We start from the raw sequence: 14761 nt of genomic DNA, 5'->3' as shown, positions 1-14761 counted from the left end.
AGTCACCAGCTTTGGCTACCATCTTTGTCAACTCAACTGAGAATGACGCCAACACACAAGAACGAAGACACAGGGACTGGGACAGAAGAGAGTCCAGATGGTGTGATCTGAATCCTTGGATGTGGCTCTGCCAGAAACCATATTCTTTCAAGTCATATGAATTCTAGTTTTCCTCTATTTCCTCTTACATTTAATTTATGCAAATTTTTACATTGTAACTGTCAGGGTCATTACTAACATATCCTCTCTTTTTGCATCTTAAATAATATTACCTCACACCACTGAAATTCTTGTATTTTCTGAATCAGTTTATGTTATTTCAGATTTTCATGGCCTGGCACAAGAGTCTCCATCCAGAAATCTCTCCCATTGCCTCTCAACTGATGAACCATTTCTATAACTTCACTCCTAAGCAAAATGCTTCCTCCACTAACAAGGTGTCTCTGACTCCATTAGAAATTTTCTCATGCCTTTGCACACAAGGAATAATCTGTGTCCAATAAAAATGTCCTTTTGCTTTGGTGCATTCATAGTCATTTTTATAGAGGTGACAGCAGAAACTACGAATATTAAAGCAAACCCATCCAATGCCTGGTATTTACAAACTGAATAAATAAAGGAATCTATTATCTTATAGTTCTGGAGGATGAAAGTTTTCAATTAAGGTGTCAGCAATAGCTGTGTCTTAGAAATAAGTAGGGGTGAATCTTTCTTGCCTCTTCCCGGCTTCCAGTGATTTTCCAGCAATCTCTGATGCTCCCTGGCTTGCAGCTATCATCACTTCAAGAGCTGCCTCTTCTAGAATGTGATGCAGTTCCCTGCGTGTCTGTGTTTTTACATTCTATTTCCCCCTCTTATAAAGACACCAAATTGGATAAAAGTCAACCCTAATGTCCTCATCATAACTTAGTGACATCTATAAGAAACTTGTTTTCAAACAAAGCCATTTTAACATTTACTTGAGATTAAGACTTTAGCATGTCTTTGGGGGAGACACAGCTCATAGTAATGTTTTTTTAATTGCATGATACTAAGTATAAAGCTGTGTTAATAGGCATGCAGTGTATGAAGATGTACTTTGCAACAATAATCACAAAGTGAAGAAAGATGAGCTGTATGAGGGAGAAATTTTATATATTATTGAAGTTAAGTTGGTATTAATTTTGAACTATTTTGTTTCAAATGTAAGATATTAGGATGTCAATTGTGACCACCAGAAAAAAACTCTTAAGAAAATTACTAAAAATAATAATAATCAAAAATAAAGGAAATAAGAAGAGAATCAAAATGGTTCTCTATTTTTTTTTTATTTCATTTAATTCTGCTCTAATTTTAGTTATTTCTTTTCTTCTGCTTGGTTTGGGGTTGGAATGTTCTTCCTTTTCCAGTTGCTTAAGATGTCTGATTAACTTCCCATGGATTCCTCTCTTTCCATTCTCTTGAGGAAGGTTTGCAATGCTATAAATTTCCCTCTTAGGACTGCCTTTGCAATATCCCACAGGTTCTGATAATTTGTGTCTTCATTATTGTTTCGTTCCAAAACTTTGGCAATTTCCTTCTTAATCACATCTATGACCCAACTATCATTCAGCATAAGGTTATTTAGCTTCCATGTTTTTGTATGAGTATGCAGATACCTGTAATTGGTGAGTGTAACTTTTATTGCATGATGATCTGAGAAAATACAAGGAATAATTTCTATATTTTTAAAATTGCTGAGGTTAGGCTTGTGACCTAACATGTGATCAATTTTGGAGGATGTTCCATGGGCTGAAGAGAAGAATGTGTATTTAGTTTTGTTAGGATGAAATGTTCTGCAGATGTCTGTGAAATTTAATTGTTATATGGTGAAGTTAAATTTAAGTCCCAAATTTCTTTGCTTGGTTTCTTATTGGAGGATCTGTCCAACACTGCCATAGGGGTGTTAAAATCTCCAACTATTATGGTGCTGGAAAATATTAAATTGCTCATGTCTGTTAGGGTCTCCTTTATAAATTGAGGAGCATTCTGGTTGGGCACATAAATGTTAATAATTGACATCTCATCATGTTGAGTGTTTCCTTTAACAAATATGAAGTGACCATCCTTGTCTTTTCTTACTTTTGTTGGTTTAAAGTCTAGTGTATCTGCAAATAAAATTGCCACCCCTGCATTTTTTTTTGGTAGAGAAAGAGTGTCACTTTGTCACCCTCAGTAGAGTGCCATGGCATCACAGCTCATAGCAACCTCCAACTCCCAGGTTTGGGCAATTCTCTTGCCTCAGCCTCCCGAGTAGTTTGGACCACAGGTGCCTGCCACAATGCCCGGCTATCTTTTTGTTGCAGTTTGGCCAGGGCTGGGTTTGAACCCACCACCCTAGGTATATGGGGCCGGCACCCTACTCACTGAGCCACAGGTGCCACCCGCCACCCCTGCATTTTTCTGATTTCCATTTGCCTGGATTACAGGTGCCCATCCCTTCACTCTCAGTGTATATTTATCCTTTAAAGTAAGATGAGATTCTTGTATGCACCATAAATCTGGCCTGAGTTTTTGTATCCAGTCAGCCAATCTGTGCTTCTTAAGAGGACAGTTTAAGCCATTTACATTAATTGAGAGTATCAAAAAGCCTGGTAGTATTTTGGGTGTCAAGTTTTTCGAAAGTCCAGTGGAAATTTTGAATCTTTTCACCACTGTGGAAATAAGGTTTTGATCAAGAATTTCAGAGTGAGTTTACTTTGGTGGTAGAGCATTATATAGTTGTGCCAAAAAAGATGAAATATTTGGGAATTTACCTAACAAAGGACATGAAAGATCTCTATAAAGAGAATTATGAAACTCTGAGAAAAGAAATAGCTGAAGATGTTAAAATGGAAAAACATAGCATGGTCATGGCTAGGAAGAATCAACATTGTTAAAATGTCCATATTACCCAAAGCAATTTACAAATTTAATGAAATCCCTACCAAAGCACCGCCATCATTCTTTAAAGATCTGGAAAAAATAGTATTTTGTTTTATATGGAACCAGAAAAAAACCTTGATTAGCCAAGACATTACTCAGAAATGAAAACAAATCAGGAGGAATCATGCTACCAGACTTCAGATTATACTATAAATCTATAGTGATCAAAACAGCATGATATTGGCACAAAAATATAGAGGTAGGTGTATGGAACAGAATTGAGAACCAAGAAATGAACCCAGGCACTTATTGTCATTTGATCTTTGATAAGCCTATCAAAAATATAAATTGGGGGAAAGATCTCCTATTTAACAAATGTTGCTAGGAGAATTTGCTGGTGACTTGTAGAAGACTGAAACTGGACCCACACCTTTCACCATTGACAAAAATTGACTCTCACTGGATAAAAGATTTAAACTTAAGACATGAAACTATAAGCATTCTTGGAGACAGTGCAGGAGAAACACTTAAGAAATTGGCCTGGAGGAATAGTTTATAAGGAGGACCCCCCTGGGCAATTGAAGCAACACCAAAAATACATTACTTTGACCTTATCAAACTAAAAAGCTTCTGCACAGCCAAGAACAAAGTAAGTAAAGCAAGCAGAATGGGAGAGGATATTTACAGGTTATGCTTCTGACAAAAGTTTGACAACCAGAATCCACAGATAATTCAAACTTATTAATTAGAAAAGAACAAGTAATCTCATTTCATTGTGGGCAAGGGACTTGAACAGAAGCTTCTCTGAAGATAATAGGTGCATGGCCTACAGGCACATAAAAAAATGCTCATCCTCTTTAGTCATCAAAGAAATACAAATCAAAACCACTTTGAGGCTCAGCGCCTATGGCTCAAGCAGCTAAGGCTCCAGCCACATACACCTGAGCTGGCAGGTTCGAATCCAGCCCAGGCCAGCCAAACAACAATGATGGCTGCAACCTAAAAATAGCCAGGTATTGTGGTGGGTGCCTGTAGTTCCAGCTAAATCGCTTGAGCCAAGGAGTTGGAGGTTGCTGTGAGCTGTGATGCCATGACACTCTACCCAGGGTGAAAGCTTGAGGCTCTGTCTCAAAAACAAACAAACAAACAAACAAACAAAAAAACCATTTTGAGATATCATCTAACTCCCACAAGAGTGGCTCACATAACAAAATTCCAAAACTACAGATGTTGGTGTGGATGTGGAGGAAAGGGAACATGTCTGCACTGCTGGTGGGAGTGCAAGCTAACACATCCCTTTTGGAAAGAAGTATGGAAAATACTCAGGGATCTAAAAGTAGACCTGCCATTTGATCCTGCAATTCCTCTACTAGGTATATATCCAAAAGACCAAAAATCACTTTATAACAAAGATATTTGCACCAGATTGTTCATTCCAGCTCAGTTCATAATAGCCAAGTCATGGAAGAAGCCCAAGTGCCCATTGACCCACAAATGGATTAATAAGTTGTGGTATATGTATACCATGGAATATTATGCAGCCTTAAAAAACATGGAAACTTGACGGAAGGAGGGGGTGGGGCCTTGGTGTGTGTCACACTTTATGGGGGCAAGACATGATTGCAAGAGGGACTTTGCCTAACAATTGCAATCAATGTAACCTGGCTTATTGTACCCTCAATGAATCCCCAACAATAAAAAAAACAAACAAACAAAAAAAACATGGAGACTTTACCTCTTTTATGTTTACATGGATGGAGCTAAAACATATCCTACTTAGTAAAGTATCTCATGAATGGAAGAAAAATATTCCATGTACTCAGTACTATTATGAAACCATTTTACAATCACACTTTCATATGAAGAATAGATTACAACTATGGCCCAAGATGAAGGAAGGATGAAGGGGCATGGGAGGGAAAGGGGAAGATCAGATGGAGGGAGAGTGAATGGTGGGATCACACCTATGGTGTATAATGCAAGGGTACATGTTGGATTTATTAGTATAGAGTATAAATGTCTTAACACAATAACTAAGTAAATGAGATGAGGTATATATTAACCAGTGCAATGTAAGCATTCCTAATTCTATATGAACTCAGCACATTGTACCCCATAAATGCATTAACATATACATGATCTATGTGTTTATAATTTAATAAAAAATAAAAATAAATGGTTCTCTAAAAATGGTCAATTAAACACAAAAGAAGGAAGTAATGGAGGAAATGAGAAGGAAAAGGTATAAAAAATGTAGAAAACAAATTAGAAAATGAAAGTTACTATAAATGGTTTAAACTCCTCAATTATATGCAGAAGTGGGCAAAATGGATGGGAAAAAATTATTCAAAGAGATGATACCATTTTACATCTAGAAACACGACTCAGCTGGGAAAAGAAGGATAGAAAAGGATATTCACGGCAAATAGCAAACAAAAAAGATAAAAAGACTTTAAGTCAAAAATTGTTACAAGAGACAAAGAAGAATATTATATATTGATTGAAGTGTCAACTTACCAAGAAGATACAACAACTATAAATACATGTGCAGCAAATAACAAAGCCTCAAATGTATGAAGCAAATCTTGATAGAATTGAAGACACAGTTCAACAGCAATACTTGGATACTTCAATATCCCATTTGTTAATAAATAAGCAACTAGACAAAAGATCAGAAAGGAACAAGAGGTCTTGACTACTCTACAAATCAATTAGGATGAAAGGAGATGAATAGAACATTGTACTCCCAAACAACAGAATACACATTTTCTCATGGACCCATGGTACATTATCTAGGATAGACCAGATCTTTGGCTACAAAATTGAAATCCCAAAAAGTATGTTAATCAAACATAATCGATGGAATCAGAATGTGACAGTGCATGCAAGCTGAATGGCTAGTGAGAGAAGTTCTGGGTTCTAGAGGATGCAGAGGTTTTCCAATCATCTAGGAGTTTTTAAGTTTGTACCTTTGGTTTATATTTAGTCATCTCAAAAGAAAAAAAAAAAGTTTGACCTTTTGATTATAAAGTGTTCTGACAGATATTTGAACTGAAAAGAATTCTAGAAAACTGGTGGTTGTTGGTTTCATTGATTCCTCATTTCCTTTTGACCCTGGGATCTGGTAGCTGGTGCTGTGAGATAAAGAGAAGCACAATGAAACCCTAATTTGGTGGATTCTTATATTTTACCATCCATTACTAAAACCTGTGAAAGAATTGGACTTTTTTCTCCAACATCTGGGCTACTTACCTAAAAAGCAGTTATTGTACTCCCTAGCGCTGGCCGTCAAAGCGTGATTCCACTTCACCCCTCCTCCTACCTCACTGATCAGAGAAGTGCCGATATGAACAATGCCATACATAGCACTTTCTGCACTTCTATTCCTTAAATCACTGCTCAACAATTACTCAAAGCCCAATATGAAAATTATATCATCCGGGGGGAAAAACAGCAAAAAATTTTAGAAAGAAAAGGATCTATTTGCTAGAAGTCAATAAATACAAATGAGGAGCATTACCCTGTGACTTCTGCTTTCACCATTCAGGTGAAGATCTGGAGTGCTGTTAGGCTTCTCCTCAGAGTGTGTCAGCAGGTGTGCGTCCAGAACTAAACATGGCAAATTGTGTTCTTCCATTCAACACGCATTACCTGTAAAAAAATAAATACAAATACGTATGCACCTTGAGACAAAGGACAGCCTCTCCTATACCTAGACCTTCTTCTCTGTTGGAAATGGGGCAAATAAAACATTTTTCTCAAGCAATGTCTTACTATCAATGACTGCTCCTTTTATGGCTCTTGTAAATCTGTTATTTCTGTTATGTAGCATTCACTTAAAAATGGGAAGGATGATGTTTTAGTAAAAAGCAGCTAATAGTGTAATGTTATAAGATTTGAAGGACTGATGACAACAAATACCGCATGTCTATTTTAGAACACATGGCAATGAGGCCCTGCACCTGGTCATCAGTTATAAAATGCCTCACGAGGAGAGCAAGACACACAGCTACTCGGTACTGCCAGATAAGATTCACAGATGTAATCATCAGAAGCAATCTTCTTCATTTATGACCATAAATATAATATACATTACTAACAAGTCCTAATTACATCCAATGTAAGAGAAACAAAATCACCATTTTTGTAGCTAGTATTAATGACCTTGACATCAGAATAAATCTAGAAAATAATAAGTTATGTATACAGAGTTCGTGTGGTGAGTTAAGGTAAATCAGTTTCTGGGCACTTGCGGATAGCTAGTTTACACCTTAAAAGATACCCCTCTCATAGGAGATACTTCTCGCTTTCTCTAAAGTTTGGCTATTTACTGGCAAGTGAACTCAGACAGCCAGATGGCCAAAGCCCTACAAGATCATTAGACAGCTCCTGATAAAATTTTGGACAACAATTAACAGAAGCCCAGCAGGGGTTCCCCACTCTTGACCCCCGAAGGGCGGCTAATCAGCAGCATATGTGTTTATTTATACCAGTAGGCCCTTTTAATTAACAGCTCTGAGGTGTGTACATTTTGGAACTTTGTGCAATATTTTAGAAAACAGTTCTGCAAAGGCCAGTTGTATTAAAATTAAAGACAGAAGCCAACCAAATGTCAAGATGTTTAGTCATGGTACAGATGGTCCAAATATTTATAAGATCCTAGTGAAAAAAAAAAATCCCTTTGGCTAGTTCCAAGGGTTGCCAAAAGAAGATACTGTTTTTGCTCTCCCACCCTATCTTTGCAAGTTTACATAACTTTGACCACAGCCCTGCCCTGACACTTGGGATGTTATTGCTGGTACTGACTCCCCCCAATTCCTCTGTGTAATTAGACCCTCGTAACATTGCTGAGTATGAGCTTATCTCAGGTGGGTCTTATACACAGGAGATACTAGGCAGTGTAGTGCTGAGAATCTGACACAATATTTTCTCCATCCAAAAGTTGAACTTGCTGTAGGAAATTTCCTGTCTGTGATTGGGAAAACTGTAAATATTCCATCTATATAAATTCTTCTTCTGGGTTTTAACTTAATACCTAATCTTGGAGGAGGGGCAAGATGGCCGACTGGAGGCAGTGTCTGACAGAAGGTCCTGTCCAGAGGGAAAGATAATGTCCAGAAAGTACCCAATTAAGCTGAAGACTGGGAGCCGAGCTGAGAGAGAAGAGTGGTAGCTGAGGTCACCTCTGCTGAGGCAAGCTGCGACTCCAAGAAAGCAAACTTCAGGTAAATTCATTCAAAAGGAAAAGTGTCCGTCCGACCCCTCCCCCAAGAAGGCTGTGTTTTGGGTTTTTTTTTTTTTGTTGTTGTTGTTTATTTGTTTGTTTTTCCTTTTTTTCTTTGTTTGCTCCTGTAGGTTTTCTACAGGAGAGCAGTGAACTGAGGACCTCTTGTCTCACCCTATGGGTGAGAGCTGTAGGAAGTGGGGACTACTTCCCCAGAGGAACCCTGCACACTCTCCTGCCAGGCAGAAAAAAATTGATCTAACATTTTCCTTGCCCTTCTGAACTTCCAGTCCACCCTTTCCGCCTTACCTGATGAACCAGAAGCCTAACCCCTACGGAGACTGTGAAAGAAGGCTCATGAGAAGCACCCTCCTCTTCCCCATCTGCCAGACCAAGTGTCCCACCCCCCATGCCTGGCGAGAGCCTGCTAGAGCCACGCAGTCTGCACCCTGCCCCAGGCGCCCTCCCTGCCTCTGCACCACACCCCCACCCGGCCAGAATCGTGAACTGAGCACACTCATTGCCAAAGTCACCAGGCACCAGGCACTGTCAGAATCGTGTGCAGCGTCTCCCACCCTGCTCCTGGATCCATGTGCACTGTGCTCCTGGAGCTGTTCCTATAGCCAGAACTCCCTGGCTGTGGCAGTGGCAGGGGAGCTGCTCAGGGTCACTTCACACAAAGATCCAGCAAAAATAGAGTGATCCCGCTGGGGTCTAATATTGGAGAGATACCTCCCCAACTCTGAGGACTGCCAGAGGAAACCAGAATGCACTCTATAGGGATACCAGTGCTACAGAGCGGCAGGGGCAAAGGCTTGGTGGCTGAGGGAAAAAAGCATTTGCTGACTTGGTACCCTCAGGATTAGCCTAAGTCCAAGTGGAACACTTGCCAGTGGCTATTGAGCACCTCACGCAGGCAGGCCTCAGCTTCCTCAGCCAGCTGGTAGCAGAGGGCAGTGGTCAGGCCACAGGGGCACTGATCTTCCTTTGACTCTGAAAGGCACTAAGCCCTGGCACATCTGCTTATTGGAGGGAGCAGTACCGCAGCCCTGTGGGGCCACCAGTGACTGTGTGTGAAAAAGGAACAAAGTGGAGAAAGAGATTCAGCCTGCTGATCCAACTCTGCTACCGGGCAGACCTTTCTGACTCCATAGAAAACTGGAGTGAGCCAAATCTGAGCAACCAGTAGACCTCTGCCATCTAGTTGCTGGAGACCTTCCGAACTCTCACACTTGAGAATTTGTATTGACTGGGTCAATTGGCTCAGAACCCCTAATCTGGGCCAATCACCCAAGGACCCACTCAGGTGGTACCCTGGTTGTGTAGTAACGGGAAGGGTTAATTTTCCTCTTCCAGTTGTTGTCCATGGGAGGTGGGATGTCTTAATTGCTTGTATTTCTCCACAGCTAAGACTTCACCAGAGTCACTGATCTACCAGGATCAAATAAGAACCAGCTGAATACAAGACAAAGCCACCTAACCCCACCACACCAAGCAAGTTTCCCCAGCCTCAGACTGTAATACTGTATAGGTCCTTTGCAAAGCTAAAGGGGAAAAAGCGGCAATCATCAGTCCCAGATCCTTAACAAAGGGCTGGTTACTACAACTCCAGGAACCTCCAATCCAATTTCACCTTACCTGACCACCTAGTCAACAGTGAAAAATAATGATGAGGCAGAATCAGTGGAAAAACTCTGGCAACATGAACAATCAGAGTAGATCGACTCCCCCAAGAAATGATAAAGCAGACACAGCACAAGATCCCATTCATAAACAAATGGCTGAGATGTCAGAAATTCAGTTCAGAATTTGGATAGCAAATAAGATCAACAGAATGGAGGAAAACATGGAATTTCAAAGCAGTAATTCAAAAGATGTCTCAAGAATTCAACTAATTCAAAGACAAAATGACCAAAGATTGTTACACATTGAAGCAAGAATTTGCAGCACTCAAAGATCTGAAAAATACAGTAGAATCCCTCAGTAACAGAATGGAGCAGGCAGAAGAAAGGATCTCTGACATTGAAGACAAAGCTTTTGAATGCTCCCAAAGAGGAAAAAAAGTGGAGAACAAAAACGGATCATTCTCTCAGAGAGCTCTGGGATAATTCAAAGAGATCTAATATTCACCTTATAGGAATACCTGAAGGTGATGAGGTTGCTGCAAAGGATACAGATGTTTTACTTCATGAAACAATCTAAGAGAATTTTCCAGACATGCCAAGACATTCAGAAATTCAGATAGCAGACAGTTTCAGAACACTGGCACTACTCAACCCAAATAAAATTTTTCATAGACACATTATAATTAACTTTGCCAAAGTTAATATGAAGGAGAAAATTCTGCAAGCTACAAGATGTAAGAAAACCATAACCTACAGGGGGAAGAACATTAAAATGACTGCAGATCTCTCCACTGAAACCTTTCAAGCTAGAAGAGGGTGGTCATCGACCTTTAATCTCCTTAAACAAAGTAACTTTCAACCCAGGATCCTGTATTCAGCTAAACTGAGCTTCATCTATGATGGAGAAATTAAATACTTTAATGACATTCACATGTTGAAGAAATTTGCCATAACCAAACCAGCTCTTCAGGATATTCTCAGACCTATCCTCCATAATGAACAACACAATCCTTCACCACTAAAGTAAACTCACTCAGAAACTTTGATCAAATTCCAGCTTCCATAGTGGTGAAAGGATTAAAAATGTCCACTGTACTTTCGAAAAACTTGGTACTCAAAACCCTATCTGGCTTATCATTACTCTCAATTAATGTCAATGGCTTAAATTGTCCTCTGAAGAGACACAGGTTGGGTGACTGGATACAAAAACTCAGGCCAGACAACTGCTGCATTCAAGAATTTTACCTTACCTTAAAAGATAGACATAGACTCAGGGTGAAGGGATGGTCGTGTATTATTCAGGCAAATGAAAATCAGAAAAAAAGCAGGTGTTGCAATTTTATTTGCAGATACAATAGGGTTTAAACCAATAAAAGATAGGAAAGATAATGATGGTCACTTCTTATTTGTTAAGGGCAACACTCAAAATGATGAGATTTCAATTATCAGTATTCGTGCACCCAACCATAATGTGCCTCAATTTATAAGAGAAACTCTGACATAAACAGCATGATTTCCTCCAATACCATAATTGTCAGAGGCTTTAACACTCCTTTGGCAGTGTTGGATAGATCCTCCAAAAAGAAGCTAGGCAAAGACATTTTAGACTACTTAACCATTCAATATTTGCATCTAACAGACATCTACAGAACATTTCATCCTAACAAAACTGAATACACATTCTTCTAATCAGCCCATGGATCATCCTCCAAAATTGATCACATCTTAGGTCACAAGTCTAACCTCAGCAAATTTAAAAGAATTGAAATCATTCCTTGTATTTTCTTGGACCATAATGGAATAAAAGTTGAACTCAGTAACAACAGGAATCTGCATACACATACAAAAACATGGAAACTAAATAACCTTATGCTGAATGATAGCTGGGTCATAGATGAGATTAAGAAGGAAATTACAAAATTTTTGGAACAAAACAATAATGAAGACACAAAGTATCAGAACCTCAGGGATACTGCAAAGGCAGTCCTAAGGGGAAAATTTATAACGTTGCAAGCTTTCCTCAAAAGGACAGAAAGAGAGGAAGTCAATAACTTAATGGGACATCTCAAGCAACTGGAAAAGGAAGAAATTTCCAACCCTAAACCCAGCAAAAGAAAAGAAATAACTAAAATTAGAGCAGAACTAAATTAAATTGAAAACAAAAGAATCATACAATAGATCAATCAAAGAGTTGGTTTTTTGAAAAGGTCAATAAAATTGATAAATCTTTGGCTAACGTAACCAGAAGTAGAAGAGTAAAATCCCTAATTTCATCAATCAGAAATGATAAAGGCCAAATAACAACAGACTCCTCAGAAGTTTAACAAACCCTTAATGAATACTACATAAAACTCTATTCTCAGAAGTATGAAAATCTGAAGGAAATAGATCAATACTTGGAAACATGCCGCCCTCCTAGACTTCACCAGAAAGAAGTGGAAATGTTGAACAAGCCTATAACAAGTTCTGAAATAGCACCAACTATAAGAAATCTCCCCCCAAAGAGAAGCCCGGGACCAGCTGGCTTCACAACAGAATTCTACCAAACCTTTAAAGAGGAATTAGTGCCTATATTACTTAACCTTTTCCAAAACAGAAAAAGAAGGAATACTTCTTCCATAGAACACATTCTATGAAGCAAATATCACCCTGATACCCAAACCAGGAAAAGACCTAACAAGAAAAGAAAATTATAGACCAATATCTCTAATGAATATTGATGCAAAAATATTCAATAAGATCCTAGCAAACAGAATCCAAAAACACATAAAACAAATTATACATCACAACCAGGTGGGTTTTATCCCAGGGTCCCAAGGATGGTTCAATATACGTAAATCCATAAATATAATTCATCACATAAACTAATTAAAAAACAAAGACTATGTGATTCTCTCAATTGATGCAGAAAAAGCTTTTGACGATATCCAGCATCCTTTCTTGATCAGAACGCTTAAGAAAATAGGTATAGAAGCAAGTTTTCTTAAACAAATAGAGGCCATCTACAGCAAACCTGCAGCCAATTTCATATTGAAGGGAGTTAAATTGAAATCATTTCCACTCAGATCAGGAACCAGGCAAGGATGTCCACTGTCTCCACTGCTTTTTAACATTGTAATGGAAGTCTTAGCCACCACAATCAGGCAAGAGAAGGCAATCAAGGTGGTCCAAATAGGACGAGAGGAGATCAAACTGTCACTCTTTGCAGACTATATGATTATATATCTGGAAACCCCCAGGGAATCAACTACAAAACTGCTAGAAATGATCAAGGAATATAGTAACGTCCCAGGATACAAAATTAATACTCATAAATCTGTACCCTTTATATATACCAACAATAGTCAAGGGGAAAAAACAACAAGGACTCTATTCCCTTTACAATAGTGCCAAAGAAGATGAAATATCTGGGAGTTTATCTAATTAAGGACATGAAAGATCTCTATAAAGAGAACTATGAAACTCTGAGAAAAGAAATAGCTGAAGATGTTAACAAATAGAAAAATATACCATGCTCATGGCTGGGAAGAATCAACATTGTTAAAATGTCTATACTACCTAAAGCAATCTACAGATTTAATGTGATCCCTATTAAAGCACCCTGTCATACTTTAAAGACCTGGAAAAATTAGTACTTTGTTTTGTATGGAAACAGAAAAAACCTGATCCCATTTCATTGTGGGCAAGAGACATTAACAGAAGCTTCTCTGAAGAAGACAGACACATGGTCTACAGACACATGAAAAAATGCTCATCATCTTTAATCATCAGAGAAATGCAAACCAAAACTACTCTGAGATACCATCTAACTCCAGTAAGAGTAGCCCACATCAAAAAATCCCCAAACTACAGATGTTGGTATGGATGTGGAGGAAAGGGAACACTTCTGCACTGCTTGTGGGAATGCAAGCTAATACGTTCCTTTTGGAAGGAAGTTTGGAGATCACTCAGGCATCTAAATGTAGACCTGCTATTTGATCCCACAATTCCTCTTCTAGGTGTATATCGAAAGGACCAAAAGTCATTTGACAATAAAGATATTTGCACCAGATTGTTCATTAAAGCTCAATTCATAATTGCCAAGTCATGGAAGAAGCCCAAGTGCCCATCGACCCATGAATGGATTAATAAATTGTAGTATATGTATACCATGGAATACTATGCAGCTTTAAAAAAAATGGAGACTTTACCTCATTTATGTTTACGTGGATGGAGCTGGAAAATATTCTTCTTGGTAAAGTATCTCAGGAATGAAAAAAAAATCCAATGTACTCAATACTACTGTGAAACCAATTTATAATCACTCACACTTGCATATGAAAAATGAAACACAACTATAGCTTAGGATGAAGGAAGAAAGGGAAGGGAGAGGGGAAGGAAGAGAGGAAGGGAAAGGAGAGGGTTGATAGAGGGAGGGTTAGTAGGGGGACCACACCTATGGAGCACATTGCAAGTACAAGTTGGATCTATCAGATGTAGAACACAAATGTCTTAATGCTGCAATTGGGTGAATGAGGTGAAAGCTATGTTGATTAGTAGGATGTAAGCACTCCAATTTATAGAAATAATCAACACATCGAATTCCATAATGGCATAAATGTATTTATGATCTATGTACAAATGACTTCATTAAAAAAACCTAATCTTTAAGCACACGAGATGTTATAGTTGAAAAACAATATGCAAAGAAGCAGGAACACCAGCTTCAACATCAAATTCACCCCTGTGTGAGTCATCCGGATGATGGTTATGTCACTAACATCTTGCCCCATGACAAGAATGCTGTAAATGCCTGATTAGAATCAGTTTCTGAAAAGCATTGAATTACTTAATTTCAAGCTCTCCATAGGCAGAAGTAACTTGTAATGTTGATAAGGCAGACACTTTGATATGAATCGATGCTCTAATTATGCATTTTAGTTCATATTGGAGCATTCACTTACTTTCGTTCTCTAAGTCTCTCTGAAATCATATTGGTATCTGATGCTGACTCTGTGTATCTTCCTTTGATCTTCAAACGTATGTTTCA

Source organism: Nycticebus coucang, chromosome 15 (genome assembly GCF_027406575.1).
Source record: "Nycticebus coucang isolate mNycCou1 chromosome 15, mNycCou1.pri, whole genome shotgun sequence".
NCBI lineage: Eukaryota > Metazoa > Chordata > Mammalia > Primates > Lorisidae > Nycticebus > Nycticebus coucang.
This window is presented reverse-complemented; position numbering follows the sequence as displayed.